Here is a 21,417-nt window from a genome sequence, read left to right on the forward strand (position 1 = left end):
AAGTGACTACATTTTACACCTGAAACTAATATTACACTGTAAATTAACTAGAATTTTAATAAAATCTTGAAAAAGAAAAGAATACCTTAAAACACTTGTTGGAAGAAGGAAATGGTATTCAAGATGCCACAGCTGTTAAAAATTGAGAAGTCCCAGATTTGGGTTGCAGATTTGTGGTTGAAATTACATGCAATGTATGTAAAAGTTACTTAGCACGGTGCCCGGCACATAGTAGAGCTAATACATATTGGCTGCTATGTAGTGATGATAATGGTGATGATGTACCAAGTGGTTCAACAATAAGAAGGAAGGACATGAAAAGAGAAAGGTATGGAATTCCCCTAGCATTTATTGAGATCCTACTATGTCCCAAAGCGAATTCAAAGGTAAACAGTATGTGGTTCCTCTCCTTGAGGAAATACTCATCTAGCATGTCACATAATTACAATAGAATGTGATAAAAGTTGTGCTCGTCTACGTATAAAAGTGGAGTGATAACACAGTGGAGGGGGCAGTTAATTTGGACTATAAGATTTAAAAAAACCTACAGTAAATTCTAGAGCTAGGCTCAAAGGATTTGGTTGTTTGGTAAGGGATAGGCCTTTTAAAATAGGACATTCCTGGCAGAGGAACAGACTAAACAAAGACAAGTTGTCCTGGAAATCATGGCACAGTCAAGAGTATAGATCAGGGTACAATCAAAGAAAACATAGCCAGGAGATGGGCCAAAGAGTTCCCTAAAGGTCAGTTTATGATTACCTAGGGTATCACGGCAAAGAGTATGGGTTTTATCTGGAAGGCAGCAGGTTGCTATTAAAAGTTTTAAGCTGGGTGGATCAGTTGGTTAAGCCCCTGCCTTCGTCTTGGGTCATGATCCCAAGGTCCTGGGATCGAGTCCTGTATCCGGCTCCCTGCTCAGCCTGGGGCTTCTTCTCCCTCTGCCCACTGCTCCCCCTGCTCGTGCTCTCTTGCTCTCCCTCTCTGACAAATAAATAAATGAAACCTTTTTTTTATTTTTTATTTTTTTAAAAGATTTTTATTTATTTATTTGACAGACAGAGATCACAGGTAGGCAGAGAAGCAGGCAGAGAGAGAGAGGGAGGAGCAGTCTCCCTGCTGAGCAGAGAGCCCGATGCGGGGCTCGATCCCAGGAATCTGAGATCATGACCTGAGCCGAAGGCAGAGGCTTAACCCACTGAGCCACCCAGGTGCCCCTAAAGGAAATCTTTTTTAAAAAAAAAAAGGTTTTAAGCTGACAAGCTACATGATTAAATGTTTGCTTTCACCGTGTACTCACACTGAAGGCAGGACGGAAATACCCCGAATGGGGAGAGAGTGGAGGCAGGGACCCCAGGCAGAGCTCTCGGGATCTTCTGGGAGATAGCACAGGTCCTAGAATTGGAGAAGAGGTGACAGGTAGACTCTATGGACTTAGTGGTCTACTGGAGGGGCTCCAAGGAGCAGAGGAAGGTGTAGAAACATGATTCTGATGTCCCTAACTTGGGTGATTGGGGCAATTCAATGAAGGAAATTTTTATAAACCTGATTTATTTTTTAATCTTCTCTGTTCTCTGACCACATGAAAGGAGCTGAGTCTTTAATGCCATTTTTTTTCACATTTAAAAAAAATTTTTTTTATGGGACACCTGGGTGGCTCAGTCAGTTAAGCATCTGCCTTTGGCTCAGGTTGGGATCTCAGGGTCCTGGGATCAAGCCCCGCATCGGGCTCCCTGTTCAGTGAAGAGTTTGCTTCTCTCTTTCCCTCTCCCACTGTGCTCTCTCTCTCTCTATCTCAAATAAATAAATAAAATCTTTAATCTTAAATAGCAGGGAGCCAGCCTTGGGATTGGATCCCAGGACCACAAGATCATGACCTGAGGCGAAGGCAGATGCTTAACCAACTTAGCCACCCAGGCATTCCAATACCATTTCAATTCCAAGCTTATTTGCTATTTTCTTACTCTGCCCAAGAGAATACCACTTGATTTATGCCATAAGGCCAGAACCAAATGAATGCAATTTATTTTTCTAAAAGTTTCAAATTCCAAGCCCCATATGACCTAAATATAGTCTGAGGTGGGACCATCCAATGTGGCCAGGTGTGGCCATATGTGCCACTGAGCACCTGAAACACGGCTGCTCCTAAGTGAGATGGGTTGTAGGTATATAATGCATATAATTCATATCAGGTTTCAGAAATTTAGTATGAAGAATACAAAATAATTTGTGGATAATTTCATGGTGATTACCTGTTGAAATAATATTTTGGATATATTAGATGAAATAAAATATATTACCAAAATTTATTCTACTATTTTTTAACCCAACAACTAGGAAATTTTAAGTTACGTATGTGGCTCACATATTTCTATTGAACGGTGCTGGTCTAGGTAATTCAATTTTTGTGGCATCAATATTTAATGACTGTGTATGGACCAAGGGTTTATTTTATATTATTGCTTTTCTTCCCATTCGTGGATGGGGTCTCACCACCTGATGGTTTCTATTATCTTACTATGTGTCCTTATTTTCATTAAGACAGAAGTAGTTACCATAGCAACTGTGGCAACATATTGTATTTACTACACCTAGAAGGGGTGAAATAAACAGACATCAATCTGTCATTCAGGTTTACACACTTATATTTTTTTTCATGTGTCTGGGTCTTTGCAAAACGGAGCGCTGAGAGTAGGAAACCTGACTTGTAATCCTGCCTGTGGCATTGGCTTTTTTGGGTCTGTATAAGGACAATAATGATGCCGTGCCCACTTCAGAGGGCTATGTGGATACACACTTCCAACGGACATTGAAAGTTATTCTTAGGGCCTAGTATCTGTATCTGTATAACGTCCACACAGTTTAATATAGTAATGGTATCTAATATTACCTCCAGAGCTGGGGGTGGGCAGGGAGAAGAGAGGTCAGACTAGGATAAACCAAAAAAGGGTGATCAGTGTTAATATTTGTTCCCATAGACTTTAGCAGTCCTTTTTAGGTACAAGGCTCCCCTGGCTTAGAGAAGACTGGGAGTCGAGGGACCCCCTTGCATACAGGTCAGCCTGGCTTTGACATGGACAGAGCAAACAGGTTGGAGTTTTTTATGTTGATCATTCTGTCTCATGATGCTTTAAGGGTTAGGCTCATTTATGCCGTCTGAGTTTCTCAAAGAGCCTCTCATTCGTGGGCCAATTCTGTTTTAACATATTTGCCCCTTGATAAATATCTCAGAGATGACACAGATGCTGAGAAAGGGAAATTGGGATAGACTGAGAGGATTCTTACCGCCTTCACCCAGGACAGTGCTGGCTTCAAAATACCCAGAGATTTGCCTTCAAGATTTCAATCTGGTAGAAAGTAGAGGCTGGGGAATTGGCTTTTCAGAGGTGTTTGCCTAGCAAGCTTGTGGCTTTCAGTTGGATGTTAGGCTTCTTTGAGGAGGCTGGGGGAAGGTTTATGAGGATCATGGTCAGGTGCGGGAAGGGGGTTGGCTAAAGACCCCCCTCAACCCAATTTACCCCTTTGGCATTTCAGGGAACTTAGATGTGTGGCGAAAGTAGTAAACACTCCAGATTTTAGAGCTAGTTTGCACAGGTGTTCAAAATCTATGCACTCTGTCATTTGAAAATTCATTCAGTAATACATCACATCTGTACCACCCTAAAAGAAGATCAAGGAAAGTGCTACAGTTACATCTTGAGATGTTACATGCTCAGAAATCTCTGCTAAGTCAGCAATGGCATTTAGCAGGTCCTCTACCCAAGAATCAAACCAAAGGGAAATCAAAATGCACTGTGAAGCTCTAGCACGCCTCTCCCCCCACTGAAGTTTCAAAAAAGGTTACTCGTCAGTGGTGTTTGCAGCTTCTCCCTCTCTGCCTTCCCCCTTCAGTGCAGGGGGAGGGGGAGGAGGGCAGGGGGGACAGAAGGGGAGTGTGGTTTCCTGATCAGAACTCAAAAGGCACAGTTCGAATTATATAATGGAGCGGCTGTGAGTCAGGTGACAGGCTCACTGAGTAACTCCCTGCAGAAGGAGACAAACTGCATGTTAAAAAGCTCAACAAATACTTTAAAAAATAAAAAAACAAAAAGCCCAGGCTGTGAGTTCCAGACTTCCAAGCTGCAGTTTTCTCTGAATTCCCTCCAAGCTCAAACAGCTGTGGTGGGGGTGGGGGAGGTTGCTTGGGTCTGGAGACTCTGGCTCACAAGGCCAAGTGCAGGTCGGGGGTCGGGCTGGATCACCAGGTTACTTTCTGTTTCATTTCGAAATGTTCCCTGCTTCTGGAATTGGTTGCCTCCAGTGTCAAGGAAAACGCATGACTCCTAGGAGACTCCAGCCAGGCTTTTAAGAACTGGGGCTCTGTGAAGGTAAGAGGCATCCGCGTCCTGCCTACCCAGGGCTGCTGCCCCCGCGGTGTGGTCTGGGAGCACCAGGAGGAATCTGCCAACTCGTCAACTTGTTCTGGGATCTGAACGAGGCCAGAGAAACCATCTGTGGAGGGGTTTTAAGGTTAGCAAAGGGGTAAGGTGGATCCTTCCCGCCCAGATGGGAGGCCAACCCGTCCACGGTCTGTGGAAGCGGTCCCCGGCTCCCGTGGGCTCCCTTCCCTCCCCCATTCTGTCCTACGGAGGAGTTGGTCAGCAGTCAGGGACTTGGCACGGGCTGGCCCGGGGCCGGGAAGTAAGGCGAAGGGGCTGCCTGGCACCGAAGGGCTGATTGGGTGTGTGCAGCATGTGTATTTCAGAGCCTGACCCTTGAGACTGGGGCTCAGTCTAAGACCGCACTGCTATTAGAAAGCCAGAAAACAGACCCGGAGGGGAGGATACTTGTGGGAGCACAGAGCCTTGGGAAATCTGTAAGGTAGGCATTTACGTTTTAAATAAGTTTATTGCTTTCCGTGCATTTGTTATCTGGATTTTGTATTGGCTTTATGTTTGATTGGGTTTAAGGAATTTTTGCCTTTTGGAGCTGCCAGTATGAATTGATCTCGTTTTTCAGTCTCTGGGTCCGGTTCATGGGATGTCTTGGAGCCCACTGGTGTATGGGAGGCGGATGCCTGGAAGTCAGAGGACTTTGGTGGGAAACCGGCTAGCGGCTAGCTAGAGATGTTTTTCAGATCAGGGGATTCACTTGCAAATCTCACTGCAGTGGAGGCTTGCCCTGGACTCCGGCTGAGGCAGGCAGCACTTTGGAACCTCAGGAAGTTTCTGACTTAAAGAGACAGGAGAGGGGAAATCGGGTCAGCAGTTGTTATTTGCGGGGGAGGTGGGCGCAGGGAAAAGTTGTGGCTGTTGAAAGAGAAAGTGGATCAGGAAATAGAAGAATAAGTACAGATTTGGTGAGATCCCACGGCGAGCTGTGGCATTTTGAGGTTTGAGGCGTGACGATAAAAATCAATATGGCAACAGATAACAGCTCACTGGACACGAATAAGAAAACTACAACTACAACAGATTCTTTTTCTCACTGACTCCTGGAAACCTGGGGAAATAGGCAACGCGTTAGTTTCCAAGAGTCCTGTTCTAATTGCTGTTCTTTTTTGGCCACACTGAGGTGCTCTAAACAAAATATGGTGATGTTAGAACCAAAGGGAAAACGTGCTGTGAAAGAGGTCTAAGAAGGGATATTCAAGTTTCCCGCTGCCCCTCACCCCTTCCCCACCTGACTCCCAGTTCTTGGCAAATTGTGCGAGCCAAATGTGCCCAATGGAAACAATTATTTTGAGTGGTACAGGGATCACCATGAAAGGATGTGTGGATTTCACCGTTAAAATGAACCTGACTCAGGGGTTCTTAAATCCTTGAGACCACAGACCCCCTTTGGAAACAGAAAAGATTTTGTTGATCATGAACTTTCTAGAGACCTCTCTCTCCTGTGGCCTTCTCACTTCTCATCTCTTCTGGTGTTCAACAGACACAACCAAACGATGACATTAGAGCCAAAAGGCATAACATCGTGAGGTTTCTAATTAAAGCCCACGCTTGGAATATAGATAGCGTAGTATTATAAATATTCATAATATAAGAGGACAGCTCACGGATCCCCCCTCCGCAGGTCACACCAGTCCCCCAGGGAAGCACTGCTTCCTTAATGAATGCCAGCCCAGTGAGTTCCTTTTATCGGGATAGCCAGCCGTGGAGGCGGAGGGAAAACCTGCATTTCGGCAGTTCAGTAAGATAATGAGGAGTGAGATTGATAAGGACGACCTCCAGACACCGTAAGATCTGTCAGGGCCTTTCAGACCACCGAAAACAATGGGATGCTCTGACTCGTTTTACCTTCGAGTGCATTGCCGTACACTCCAAGTCACTAAAGTTTCGTGACCTGCGTAAATTGTGGGTGCCCACATTTTCTACCCACAAGAAACGGGACTTATGGTTTCACAAAAGATTTTTATGTGACTTTCAGGGTGAGGCACAGTCTGGGAAATGCAGTTGGGATACAAGATACCACGTTTGGAGGCCCATTTCTGGGACGGTTCAGTAGTTCATGGGACAGCGGGTCAGAAGATAGGAGATAGGAAGGCTTTTGTGAAAATCCAGTCCTTGGGGAAATGTGGATACTTTGTTTAAAAGCTTAACTCTTTTGTGTTCAGGCTGACTTGGGTTTGCCTTCCTGTTCTCCCACCTATTAAATCAGTGACGTTGGGTAAGCTTCTTGACCTTTCTCAGCCTGGTTTTTCATCTGTAAAATTGAATCGTAACAGTACTTAACCTCGTCGGTTGTCTGGGAAGTGAATAAAATGATGTATTAGTAGAACAGCCCGTAGTACAATTCTGGCATAAATAGCATCTAATAAACAGTAGCTGCTATTATTAAGATGATTTGTGCTATTTAGTGACCACAAAATAGTTGAAAATGGGGCCATTTTTTTTCCTTTTACTAATCCAGAGATAAGGAGTAATGTTATGCAACTTTAGAACAGTATCCGGGATCCTCAGAATGTTCTGGAATGAAGTTATTAGCATGTATGTTCCTCCGGGTGATGAGGCATCATTGCCCCACGCTTCCCACAGAAGAATATTGCACTGGTGTAAGCCACATGGGACATCAGTGGCTGCGTGGGGGGCAGGAATGCTGGTCTCCAGGCTCGCTGTGCCCTTCTGGCTAGGTCACACTGCTCCTGATGATCTCACAATCCTGGGGTGAGGGACAAGGGGGGGCAACAAAGCCAAAGAAACCCTTATCTCTCGAGAGCCTCAGATACCTTCTGGTCCATGGCGTTAGGTGTGGCAGACTTGGTTTTCCCTGCTTTGCTAGTAGTTGTGGCTCTGCTTGGTTTTTTCCTAAATTGCTGGGCTCAGACACCCTACAGGTGGTCTGCCCATGTGATCAGCTCATGCAGATGGATGACTGTCCCAGTGGGACAGCACGAAATCTGCTACCCTTATGTAGCCCCTTACGGGCTCATCTCTGTATTACTCTCTCAGTCTCCTAACATGGGGATTTAATGCCTCCCATCAAACAAACTTCTGAGCATACGCTATAAAGTCCAAAAACAGCCATATAATTAATCTAAAGAAGAAAGATGTCAAAAGGCCTTGAGTTTTGCATTCCATGGGTATTCTGCATCCTGTAGAATTCAGCACCCATAGCTACAGGAGCGTGCTAAGAGAGGGATTTCATGAAAGGTGATCCAGGAAGAGCCTGGCCTTCTCAAGAAAACTAACTAAATAAAAATCGCCCCCTCCCAACACACACACACACACAAGGGCACAGTGAAGAATGGTATAGAGTGTCTTCTTTTAAGAAATACACCACAACAGGGGTGCTTTGGTGGATCAGTTGGTTGAGCGATTGCCTTGTTGGGCTCAGGTCATGATCCCAGAGTCCAGGGATCGAGCCCCGCATCGGGCTCCCTGCTCAGTGGGCAGCCTGCTTCTCCTTCTCCCTCTGCTGCTCTGCCTGCTTGTGCTCTCTCGCTCTCTCTGTCAAATAAATAAATAAAATCTTAAAAAAAAAAGAAATGCTCCACAACAAAAGCCTAAAATGAAGAGAAACAGAAGCAAAAATCCAGTAGAATTACATATACGTCACAAGATTCAAAAATAAAGAAGCAAATTTTGAAATGTAAAAACGCTCCAAAGTTGGAAATATGATAATGCGAAGGAAAAAGATAAAGGAGCAGAATGTGGGAGAAACCACAGAGAGCCCTGTAGCTCTCTGAGTCAGCCCTGTAGCAGGAATCAGTCACTCCTCACTGATAAAATGAGAACAGTAGTCCCTATCCTCCTCCAAGGGTTACTGAGAGACACAAATGAGAGACTGTGTCAAAACTGGGGAGATTGACCAGAACCTTCCTTCAACACTGTTGAAACCTTGAACTTTAGTTGGGCCTGTCAGTAGGGTTTTTGTTTTGTTTTGTTTTGTTTTTAAGATTTTATTTATTTAATAGAGAGAGACACAGTGAGAGAAGGAACATAAGCAGGAGGAGTGAGAAAGGGAGAATCAGGCTTCCCGCAGAGCAGGGAGCCCAACGTGGGGCTCGATCCCAGGACCCTGGGATCATGACCTGAGCCAAAGGCAGACACTTAATGACTGAGCCACCCAGTGCCCCTGTCAGTAGCTTTTAATAACTATCTAGGATTAAGGAAAATTGACAAAAAAAAAAAAAGGAAGAATGTGTGTATTACTAAAAAACGGGATTTTCAGGGTACCTGGGTGGCTCAGTCAGTTAAGCATCCGACTCCTGATTTCAGCTTAGGTCATGGTCTCAGGATTGTGAGATCGAGCCCCACGTCAGGTGGGCTGTGAATTAGGTGTGCACTCTTCTTAAGATTCTCTGCATGCAATGGCTTCGGTCGCCAAACTGTGGAAAGAACCAAGATGCCCTTCAGCGGATGAATGGATAAGAAAGATGTGGTACATATACACAATGGAGTATTATGCCTCCATCAGACAGGATGAATACCCAACTTTTGTAGCAACATGGACGGGACTGGAAGAAATTATGCTGAGCGAAATAAATCAAGCAGAGAGAGTCAAGTATCATATGGTCTCACTTATTTGTGGACCATAACAAATAACATGGAGGACATGGGGAGATGGAGAGGAGAGGGAGTTGAGGGAAACTGGAGGGGGAGATGAACCATGAGAGACTATGGACTCTGAAAAACAACCAGAGGGTTTTGAAGGGGCGGGGGGGGGGGGGGGGGAGGTTGAGGAACCAGGTGGTGGGTAATAGGGAGGGCATGTACTGCATGGAGCACTGGGTGTGATGCCAAAACAATGAACACTGTTATGCTGTAAATAAACAAATTAACGAATAAAAAAAAAAAAAAGATTCTCTACATGCATGTGCTCTCTCAGAGTCTCCCTAAAATAATAAATAAATCTTTAAAAAAATAGGATTTTCTTCTTAGTAATACAGAAGAAAATCACTTTGGATAATCTATAGCTAATAAATAACCAATAACTACTATATATTAGTTTGCTAGAGCAGTCATAACACAATACCTCAAACTAAGTGGCCTAAATAACAGAAACTTATTTTCTGATTGCTCTGGAGGCTAGAAGTCCAAGGTCATGGTGTTGGCAGAGTTGGTTTCTCCTGAGCCCTCTCTCCTTGGCTTGATGATGGCCGCCTTCTCTCTGTGTCCTCACACGTGAGTGTGTTCAACCTCTGTGTACGCACATCCCTGGGGTCTCTTCCTCTTCTGATAAGGACACCAGTCCAGTGGGATTTGGGCTCTACACATATGATCTCGTTTACCTTTGTTCACCTCCCTATAGGCTCTATCTCCAAATATAGTCCCATTCTGAGGTACTGAGGGGGTTAGGGCTTCACCATATGGGTTGGAGTGGGGAGACACAATTCAGCCTATAACATCTGCCAATTAAGAAAGCTCATTGAAAGGTATGTTCTTGTTTTAGAAATTTATCAGGTCCCTAAAGGAAAATGGTACCTCCATAAAGGAACAATGAAATCTCCAGATTGCCATGGAGAGACATCACGGAAAGTGGTCTGGTAGACCCATTTCTGACTTCCTCCCAGGTGTTCTGTCAAAGAACTAGCAGACTGGTCCCTGTCACAGTTGTGTCTCCGTGGTGACAGCTGTTCTTGGAGGATGGATTTCACATGGTTTGGAATCAGATGCTCCTGTGAGGTCCAAAGGATTGTGGTATTTCACTGGCTCATTTCCTACTTCCTTTCAATATTCTGTCTCTTCCAGGAAGTCGAGGATTGATCCCTCCATCCAGGCTCCTGCCCTGTTCAGTGTGATCACCCCCACTTCTCCCCATTTCTTCAGTTGGTTCACGGCAGTGTGAACAGTGATGTTCAGTGACATGCTTGCCAGAAGTACACACACTTGCACACGTATATGCATGCACGCACCCACATCTATTCATTCCTGAAACAGAATTCGGGAGTAGAGAGGAAGATGTGTTGTGAGTGATATTTGCACATCACTTTCTTTCTGAATGTCAGGCCTTTGATTTCAGAGAAATTGATATGGGGTCCAGCTCATGGCTGAGGTTTCCCCGCAAATGAGAGGCACCGGGCAACGGATGCCTCTTCTCCCTTCACAGGCATGAAAAGGCTCGAAAGGGGAAGCGGGTGGTTCACAGGTGTTTGTATATGAGTGAGCATGCTCGCTGCCTTCCTGTGGCCTCTTACCGCTCACAGCCACACCGTTAGGGGACCGTCTGCACACTGAGGTAGGGCACGTCCCAGTCAGCTCCAAACGGGAGACATGAGGAGATCCTGCAAGCAAGGCTTACCTTGATTTTCTTTTTAAAACAACTGGTGGAGGGGTGCCTGGGTGGCTCAGTGGGTTAAAGCCACTGCCATTCGGCTCGGGTCATGATCCCAGGGCCCTGGGATTGAGCCCTGCATCGGGCTCTTTGCTCGGTGGGGAGCCTGTTTCTCCCTCTCTCTCTGCCTGCCTCTCTGCCTACTTGTGATCTCTCTCTGTCAAATAAATAAATAAATGATCTTAAAAGAAAAAAAACTGGTGGTGGCGAAAAATTCTATTAGAAGGAACAAAGAAGCACATATTTAGTAACTTGTAAAACACTCTGTCATGTCCTTTTGCATTAAAAACAAGGTATACCTCAGTGGGACGTGGGTGGCTGAGCCCATTAGGTGTCTGCCTTTGGTTCAGGTCATGATCCCAGGGTTCTGGGATCGAGACCCATGTCTGGCTCTTTGCTCAGTGGGGAGCCTCATTCTTCCTCTCCCTCTGCCTGCTGCTTTGCCTGCTTGTGCTCTCTTTGTGTCACATAAATAAACAAAATCTTTAAAAAAAAAAAAAGGTATGCCTCCATGCCCAAGGGGAAAGAACTGGTTCCCCGAGCATCATGGTCATTCCTTCTGAGCCAGCTCCCCATGCTGTCTGAGCACAAAAAACACACTCCATTCTTTTTTTGTTTTGTTTTGTTTTGTTTTTGTTTTGTTTTGTTTCTTTGTTTATTTACAGCATAACAGTGTTCATTGTTTTGGCATCACACCCAGTGCTCCATGCAGTACGTGCCCTCCCTATTACCCACCACCTGGTTCCTCAACACCCCCCCCACCCCCGCTCCTTCAAAACCCTCTGGTTGTTTTCCAGAGTCCATAGTCTCTCATGGTTCATCTCCCCCTCCAGTTTCCCTCAACTCCCTCTCCTCTCCATCTCCCCATGTCCTCCATGTTATTTGTTATGGTCCACATATGATACTTGACTCTCTCTGCTTGACTTATTTCGCTCAGCACAATCTCTTCCAGTCCCGTCCATGTTGCTACAAAAGTTGGGTATTCGTCCTTTCTGATGGAGGCATAATACTCCATTAACACACTCCATTCTTGGTGCACAATTCTCCCCTTCTACCAGGATCCATTTCAAAGGCAGGGGAAGGAATGTGTTATGTACGAAATTAGTTTGCCCAACCTTCAAGCTGTTCCGTTGCAATGTTCTCTCCAAGTGTCAGGTGCTCTTGTCTGGGTTATTAGCAAGAGGCTGTTGAAACTATGATGCAATTTAGAATATGTCAGAGCCTGAATTACTTAGCACTGACTTGAAGGTTTGTGACTTGCCGGAAAAAGGACCTGAAGCCTGAAAAGGTTTAAGAACACACAGTCAGGAACACGCCATCAGACTTCAAGAAAAACGAATACTGCTTCCCTTTGGTTTTCAGATAAATTAGGAATATAAATTAGGAACTCTTGTTTAAGTTGGTTTGAACAAACTTAACATGTGCAACTTCCATTAACATGAACAAATATGTACAACTTCCTCAGTAAAAATGTGGGTTTTTTTTTTTCATATAAAGCAAAAAAAAAAAAGATCACTACCTTGGGTTTGTTGTTGTTGTTGTATTTAATCAGTAAGCACTTACTGTTTACTGAACTAAGAACAAAGTGTTGTGCAAAGAGTTTTGCAGGGGAAGAAAAGATTAATCAGATCTGCCTTATCTAGAGAAAACAACATGTACATAAAAGTTTTGTGAAGATACAGAAAATGACAGCTTCATGAGAACAGAAAAACATTATTATTGAAGTTGAAAAACAGGAGATGTTAATTCCAGCCGAAGAGGGCTTTAGGAATGTTTTTAACAAAGGTCTTGAGGGATGACTAGGTATATTTCAGCACAGAGTGGGAGGAGCGGGAATAAGCAGGAAGCAAAACCATCCATGAGGCAGGTGAGCAGGCCAGTTTGTGGGAGGAGCAGGTGAAAAGAAACCAGATGTACATATATTGGAAAGAACTTGAATATCAAGCAGAAGGACATGGTAGGAGCTTAAAAGCACGCATAGGATGGGATGAATGGAGAGAGAGACGATGCGTGTGAAAATCAGTTACAATGTTTTTGCAGGAGGCAGAACCAAGCAATGGTCAATAATTCAATAATAATGATAATAATGCTAACAGCAGCTAGCTCTCACTTACTGAGTGCCTAGTAATTGTAGAGCATTTCCCTTAGATAATAGCTTTCACCCACCCAGCAGACCTGGGAGGTAGTTACAAATAGACTCGATCTTCATTATTCATGGGTTCTATATTTGCAAAGGTGCTTATTTGCAAAAATTTATTTGTAGCCCCAAGATCAATACTCATGATAATTTCACAGTCATTCATGGACATGTTCAGAGCAGCAAAAGATTTTGCGCCACACGCACATTCCCAACTGAAATCAAAGAGGGCTGTGTTCTGCCATCTTGTTTTGGCTCTCATACTGTAAACATGTGTTGTTTTCATGGTCAATTTAGTCTAAAGTTTTCTTTTTTCTTTTTTTTTTTTGCTTTTCGTTGGTGACTTTGCTATTTAAAATGGTCCCCAAGTGTAGTGCTTGTGTTCTTAAGCACAAGAAGGCTGTGGCGCGCTTACGGAGAAAATACATTAGATAAGTTTTGTTCAGGAATGAGTTAGAGTGCTGTTGGCCAACTTCAAGGTTAATGAATCAATAATATATACTAAATAAGATGTCTTTAAACAGACACACACTTAAGACGAAGTACAAATTGATAGGTTGGTGGAAACATTGTGAAACCTTAGCTTCTTTTTCCCTGAGGAGCAATGGTTCCGTGTTCACTGATTCAGTGTTCACAATGACTTTATTGAAGAGGGCTACTTGGATGCTGAGAATCCCGTAGCACTCTCCTTTCCACAGAGGAGTAAGCTAAGGCTAGAAGAGATGAGGACCTTGCCCAAAGCCAAACAGCGGGTATAAACCCAGTGTGCCAGAATGGCACGTCATCAGGTAATGACATACATTTGTAATGACATAACAAGGGTCTGGATCAAGGGATAGTGATAAGAATAAAGAATGGAGGAGAGGAAGTAAATTGCAGGTGGCTTAGGAAGTATCATCAACAGGACTTGGCCACTGATTGCACATGGAAGGCGAAGAGGAGTAGGGGTCTAGAAGGACTCTGAAGTCAGGAGGAAGTGGCGGACTGTTGGCGGAAGGTTGCAGGAAGGGTAAGCGGCAGTTCAGCAGCGCTTAAGGACTGGGCTTGAGGACAGAAATGCCAGTCGTTATCTTCTGAGTTCTCCTATATCCCAGGTGCTACTGAGAGGCTCTATCCGAGCAATCTCATTGTATCCTTAGAGCAGCCCCGAGACAGTGACTCTGATGCCCATTTTACAGATGAGGAGAGTGAGGCTCAAAGAGATTAAAGTAACTGGATTATGGGCACCTTGCTTATATATAAAACAAGAAACTCAAACCCCAGCAGAGTGACCCTGCAGGTTGTAATAACAGGGAGAAATTTGGGAGCTTGAGATCTTGGAAAAAGAGAGGCATTAATGTAAGTGATACCCTGTCCTGTTCTCGAGTCTCTTGTTTTTAATTGCATTTTTTCCAGTGTTTTCTCTTTTCACCACATGTTTTTGTGTTTTTGTTTAAATTCTCTATCCCACAGGAATGCTGTTTTCTCTTCTAGTATTTAGGTTTCTTCTCTTTTCTTCCTTTTTTCTTTCTTGATGGTACAAAAGGATAACTAAAATTATTTAATAGCTGGGATGCCTGGGTAGCTGTGTTGGTTAAGCGTCTGACTCTTGATTTTGGCTCAGGTCGTGATCTCAGGGTTGTGAGATGGGAGTCCCACACTGGGGTCTATGCAGGACATGGAACCTGCTCTTAATTCTCTCTCTCCGGGACACCTGGGTGGCTCAGTTGGTTAAATGTCTGCCTTCGGCTTGGGTCATGATCCTGGGGTCCTGGGATCGAGCTCCGCGTCAGGAATCCTTGCTTAGCAAGAAGCCTGCTTCTCCCCCTGCTTGTGCTTTCACACACACACTCTCTCTGACAAATAAATACAAAAAATCTCAAAAAAAAAAATATTCTCTCTCTCCCCCTCCCCACCCTCAAGTGTGTGCTCACTCACTAGCTCTCTCTCAAAAAAAAAATTATTTAATGGTTGCAGGATTTGAACATGTTACGTTGTGTTAGTTTGTCATGTTTCATGAAAACGTTTGAAGATTTCAAGGTTTCCAAGAATGTAATACATGTTACTTAGCAACAATTATTCTCCTAATCACTTCTGCATTTCACATTAATAGGGGTATGGTTTATTGACAAATGTGTTCATTAATAGAGGAAAACATGACTATAATATTTGTGTGTTAAATGTGTATAACCTGACATAAAAGACACAGTCCCTGTTTCGCATTTCATCTCAGATATCAATTATCTTTGAACTTTTTTAAAGCTATGACGTCTCTAGGTTTCCCAAATCCATATCCCTGAGATTTATTTGTCTACGTCCCGGAGATATTGAGAAATTAAATATTCCCCCCAACACTTAGGTATTAAGCGTTATTTCCACAGGACTCCCAGTAGTACTGTGTCTGGGGAAGGAATAGTTTTCAAATACAGAGGGAATCTCATCTAAAAAGTGCCAGAGCTGTTTATCATATGTAGAAACATACCAGCGATATATAGTAGAGGGAAAAAATTCCCATCGGAATCTTGGGCTCCCTGCTTCTTTCTGCAAAGCCCCTCCAAGATGTCCAGAAGGTGAGCATTCTTTCTGACCACACAAAAGGGGCTCTCTAGAGCAGTGGCATTTCATCAAAACACCTCTGCCCACGGAGTTCAAATGCCGGTGGTTACGAGAGCAGTTAGCTTGAAGCTCTGCAGGCGAGCAGGAAAGAGTTCACCTACAAGGGACTGTCTATTCTTTGAAATAACCCAAGTGTGAAACCGTTCCCTTATAAATTAAAAAGAAACCTCTTGAACTATCCTGAAGTCAAAAGAGAGAGTCGGCAATGTGTCTGCTAACACTCCTGGGTCCTCATTCAGCTCTAAGTAACTGTTAGGTGAATCAAGTCTGCATTTTCATAGAGGTCTGGTAAAGCAGGGACAAAGGCTAAGGCAAACCCCGAGGAATCTTTGTCCTCTTCTTAAACTGCTGCAGCAGGAAACTGGGAAAAGTAAAGCCATGTTGGTTTGATTCAACAAACACCCGAAAGCATCTTTCAAATATTCTGGATGGAATCAAGTCCAATGTGTGTTTTGCCAAGCCCGAGCGAAATTCACTCCATGTGTTTCTGATTCATTTATAGTTTAATCAGCAAAATACTGCTTTGCAAGGACTAGTTATGTCCAAGAAACCTTTTATAAGCCGTTTTAAAACATTGTCTTGAAAACAGGAAGCACTGTTTTGCCAAGAGCTAACAGATGCATGGGCAGAGGTTCTAGATTTGGTTGTGGAGACAGAGCCCTGGAAACTGAGATCTCCAAATCTGGCAAAGCGAACCTTAGGATGCCTTTGGGGGAATCTGGGCTGTGTGTCTGTCTCCACTCACTAGAATTACAGAAAACCTTCAGGGAAAATAACCAAGGGGCAGGTGACCACTGGCTTCCATGATTTCCGCTCAAACTCTTTCCCATTCTTGCACTTTCACGTCCTTTCACTACGTTCGGTTTGCTAAGCGATAAGTCAAGAGATAACTTCTCTGCTGAAATCTTGCTAGTATTGTAACCCTTAAAAACCAAAGGTAGAATTTCACCATTGAGCTTAGAAAACAGTAGCTTCAAAGGAGCCAATGACTTCAGGAATAGGAGAAATAATTTTTTTTTTTGCTTTTTAAGTTTTTTTTTTAAATTAAATGAATTAAAATTGTCAAAAGCAAAGCCTCTTAAAATTGCTTTTACATAAAGTGATGTTTATGTCATTTTCTTTCTCACTGCTCTTTATTGAGGGGTCTTAAAGTAAGTTCCCCCATCAGCTTCACCTGGGAAATTGTTAGAAAGGAAAATTCTCTGCGCCCACCTCACATCTGTGTCCATGTACATCAGAATCATGGAGCCCCCATCCCTAGATTTTCTGATTCTGTAGGCCTGGGGGTGACCTGAGAGCCTGTATTTCTAACAAGTCCTCCAGATGGTCTGCTGTCGCAGGACCCCACGTGGAAAACCACTATTCTAGACCCTTCCCAGTTCTTACCCCCGGCCCGCCGCTGAGTGGCAGGGGCGTGGGTACAAAAGCACAGATAGAGGTGAAGATCCATTCCAGAGGCATCTAGTAACGGTCACCTGGGGATATGTTTCGACGATTTCGCAAGGACACCGTCTCGAAATTCCTGTGGACCATTTTTCATGACCAAAGAAATGAAGTAGTTTACATAATTCCTGGAAGCATTGTGTAAATCTGGCCTCCACAGAGATATAGTTGATGAAATAGTACCGCCAACCCAACGTATATAAAACCCTTATCATCTTTAGAGACCTTCATGAATTAGACTGTAGGCTTTAAAATTACATAAAAGTAACTAAATTCATCTGGTGACAGGAAATGACAGGTGTCATTGAAATGTTAAAGGACTTTTATCGCATGGATCCTGTATGAGGAATATTGGGTATGTAATAGGAAATCATCCTTGATGAGAATTATGTAATACACACTAACGGGCTGTACTGATCCTCAGGCAAACCATGAAACTAGAGCTCATTGAGGGCATTTCACCAGAGAGTTCTGCGGGCGCGCTGCTTTTTGATGATCTGACAATACAAACAAAGAGCTTATAGAACCTTCTATTTTAAAAAAGCAGCCCGTAAACTTACCAATGTATTAGAATCGCCTGGGAATCTTGCCAGTAGGCAGATTTTGGTTCAGCGGGTATGGATGGAGCTGGGCTCCTGGAACTTCATTTCTCATGGTCTGCCCAGGGACGCTCCTGCTGTTGGACCATGAACCACACTCTGAGAAGCGAGGTTCTAGAATGGTGGCTCATGGCCCTGGGAAACCGTGACTAGATTCTAAATCGAATATTCTGGGTGGAGCGTGGACATCGGTATTTTTAAAGCACCCCAGGCATTTCTAATGTTCATCCAATATGGGGGAGCTCTGACCTGGGAGAGTAGTGGTTGCAAGTCCTAGGCTGCCTCTCTCCAAATCACATGTGTTGCCTAAGTTCCCGGTGAGTATTCCATTGCAATGAACTCACACTTGACTTCTCCAATAAGTGTCTTAAGTTCCTATTTCTAGGTTGCTGATAAAAGAAGGAGCCAAATGCTTTGGATTCCAGAAGTGTTGACTACCAAGTCGACATCCGGCTATGAAAACTTAGCAACCCACCACATATTCTCCGCCTTGTCAGCGAGGTCCTCCCTGTTTACTCCTTCATGGGAGCAACAGATATAACTGTGGGTACAACCAACATTGACACTCAGATAAAAAATGCTTGATATGCTCAAGAACCTAGACACATAGTTGAGAACTCATAATCCTGCACGCATACACACACACACAAATCGAGAGGAAAAAATTGCCTGAAAAATGTTAAGAGCAGATGTGATAATCCACTTGTCTCTGGTATAAAATAAATACGATATTACTTCTGTGGAACATCTGATTCTGCTTACAACTGCACCCCAGCAGATCTTGTTAGATGACTCACTCGCAGAAGCACCCCCAAGTAGCTGCGTGTGCTGCCGGCAATTGGCATAATTAAAGATCGTACACCTAAATATTGGAGAATACGTGCCTGATGTAATTATTTCAGTTTTAGACCACCTGAAGCGGAACTCTCTTTCTCACAATAATTAGCCAACAGTGGCGGATACTTCTTCAGCTTGCTCCTAATTCCTGATAATAAAACTATGGCAAGATAGAAAAGAATATATTCCTATTTATTCTGGCAGAGGAATGCAGACCCCATTTGTCTAATAACTGTATCCAGTATTTAAATATTAAATCCCAAAGAAAGAGACTTAAATGCACAGCATCTTTTGGAAGTTAAATTTAATCTACCAAAAAGCCATTCTTATCTCCTGCACCCCGCTTCTTTTTGCTAGTAGTATTACAATTGGCTGTAAAGAATTGAAGTTTTGGATGCCACGTGAATGTTTACCATGTATGCTATGGGTCGTTCATAGGCATGAATCTAAACCAAAACCAGCCTCACTGTGACAATGGTCTTCTCAACCGTGTGTCCGGGAATTGCAACTGTAGAGCGGTGATCAGTAGAATGATCCCAAAAGACATGGCGGAACACTCATGAAGAGTGACTTCTTGTTCTTCAGGGCAGTACACTATTGGGTGTCCCCTGTATACTTGGAGTTAGTTTAATCCTTGGGCATACCAGGGTGAGCAGCACAAGTAGCCAGTGCTGGAGGAAATGCATTAGGAACACTTTTGTTAGTTTCATCTCTGATTTCGTCTTCACCCAGCCCTGGAACACCTGAAATGCTTCTCTTGGCCTCTTTACCCATCTACGTTTACCTGCATTCTTGTCAATACTTAGCCTTCAGGGGGCGCCTGGGTGGCTCAGTGGGTTAAAGCCTCTGCCTTCGGCTCAGGTCATGATCCCAGGGTTCTGGGATCAAGCTCTGCATCAGGCTCTCTGCTCCGCAGGGAGCCCGCTTCCTCCTCTCTGCCTGCCTCTCTGCCTAGTTGTGATTTCTGTCAAATAAATAAAATATTAGGGAAAAAATACTTAGCCTTCAGGCTTTCTCACTGTCTTGGGCATGGCCACCCTAGGAGACACTTACTGCCTAGCCTGGTCCCCTCAGGAAGCCAGTCCCACTCTGAACCTCAGCCAGGCCCATTCAGCTACAATTACAACAGACCACCTAGGAGCCTGGGGCAAGCAAAGGGTCATGGCTTTGGCACTCAGATTACTGACGACACCTGTGTGGGATGAAGGGGCCGGAAGGAGGGTACGAAACACCCTGCATGCCCTGGGGGGGCTGATGGTCCCCCTTGGACTTCAGGTCCATCTGTATTCATCTCTGGAGTCACAGGGCCCCTCACCACTCAGACTAGAGTTTTGGAGGTGGGGGTTGAGGAGGGGGAATGAGGAGAGGAGATTTTAAACTTGTACATTCTTGAAAAGTCATGATTTGAAAATGTACCGTTTGAATTTCAGTTCGCTTTAATACTAGAAGTTCTGACCAATAAAACCCTCTTCCCTTTAGAGGCCCTTCCAGGTATACCCAGTTTCTCATTTTTGAGAAAGAAAAGAAGCTGATGTGGAATTTTGAAGCAACGGCCAGTAAGCTCGTGGGTGTCTGTTTGCTTATATAGTGAAATTTTCTTGTTGAAGCAAGGGAGGACCACATTTGGAATTCATCTGCGGGAACACTGTCTAACATCCCATCCTTGGCAATCACTGGGATAGGCCCTATAATTCTAATAGCTAATGGTTGTTTTCAGCTTTTCGTGATTGATCAGATGCCTTAAGATAAATGGTTATTCAATAAGGAATGGACCACAGCAAAAGAAAAGAAAATTGCTATAAAAATTAAAAACAACACAAATAATCATGGAGGATGGGCAGACACAGAACCAGGCAGAAACAATACAAAGAATTAAGGCAAGAAAAGTGGTAAGAATTGCATTAAGTAAGAATTAGAAGGTCGTCCTCAGAGCCTAAAGGTTAGATCCATCGAGGAAGTCAGGCAAGCAGCAAAAGGTAGCCCAAGTAGATGGGAATTCAAAAAGCCTAATAGATTATCCAGACAGAAATGGATGCCAAAATTGATACAGAATGCCAGCAATAAGACAAATGTAAGGAACCTAGGCCTGTTCTTCTGGTGGTTGTTATTGAATAAACTGGGAGAAAACCAGTTTCAAAATATTGATTCCAGGATTTGTCACAGATCTATTAAAATCTCCAGAGGTGGGACGTAGGAATGGGAACATCACTTAAATATCCACGAGGTGATTTACATGCACACTGAGAGCTGAGAATCGACCAGTAACCTTCTTTTGTGCTTTCTGTTGGGATGAGAGTTAGTTCCAGGGATGGACATTCTATGGCTGCACTGTCCAACATGGCGCCCACCAGCCACACGTGGCCAAGCGGCACTTGAAATGTGCCTACTCCAAATTGCAATGTGTTAAATATACACTGAATTTTGAAGACTTAACAGAAAGAGAAAGAACAGAGAACATCTCATTTACAATTTTTATATTGTTTACATGTTGACTAATACCTTTGATATTATATGTATATTATACACACACACACACATACCCCTTGGGTTAAAGAAAATATTTTTTAAAAATTAATTTCACCTGTTTCTTTGTACTTTTTAAATACAACTGCTAGAATACTTTAAATTACATTTGTGGGTCACATTATATTTCTGTTGGGCAGTGCAATCCTTGGACCTGTGGCTAAAAAAGCAAAGTTATATTCTATGTAGTCCCAGAAGCAGTGACAAGATCATAGAAATGAAGGACTTTTTTTAAAATTACGGTTATTTGGTTGTGTTAGAAACTGTTGGTTTAAAATTAATTGTACTTTTTATGTTTGTTGTTGTTTGTCGTTTAGTAGATACCTTCTGCGCAAAGGTTCAAACCTTACTCAGTAGAGATTTAGGAAGGAAAGAGCCTCCCCAACCTACCCCAGGTGGAAATATTCCCCAGATTAAGTAGGACAGTGCTGTGCAAGTCATTCAGCCCTCTTTTGTCCAGAAATTAGTGGAGGAAAATGAAATGCTATATAATGCTATGTATTTCTTGATCTATAACACATTTGCATACAC

The 21,417-nt window shown here is 43.6% G+C and overlaps 1 protein-coding gene across 8 annotated transcripts in view; it reads left to right on the plus strand.

Moving 5' to 3' along the window:
• Positions 1–21,417, plus strand: part of PHACTR1 (phosphatase and actin regulator 1) — a 558,036-nt gene that overhangs the window by 246,700 nt on the left and 289,919 nt on the right. Inside the window, exon 1 of one of the 8 annotated variants that reach the window (XM_046005878.1) lies at positions 4,486–4,506. The exons of 6 other annotated variants lie outside the window; for them this stretch is intronic. The gene's annotated coding sequence lies outside the window, so the exon portion shown is untranslated. Of the gene's footprint in view, positions 1–4,485; positions 4,507–4,766; positions 4,858–21,417 lie in introns of those variants that run through there. One more of the 8 variants, XM_046005877.1, reaches the window with a different exon arrangement.

Source organism: Meles meles, chromosome 5 (assembly GCF_922984935.1).
Source record: "Meles meles chromosome 5, mMelMel3.1 paternal haplotype, whole genome shotgun sequence".
Lineage (NCBI taxonomy): Eukaryota > Metazoa > Chordata > Mammalia > Carnivora > Mustelidae > Meles > Meles meles.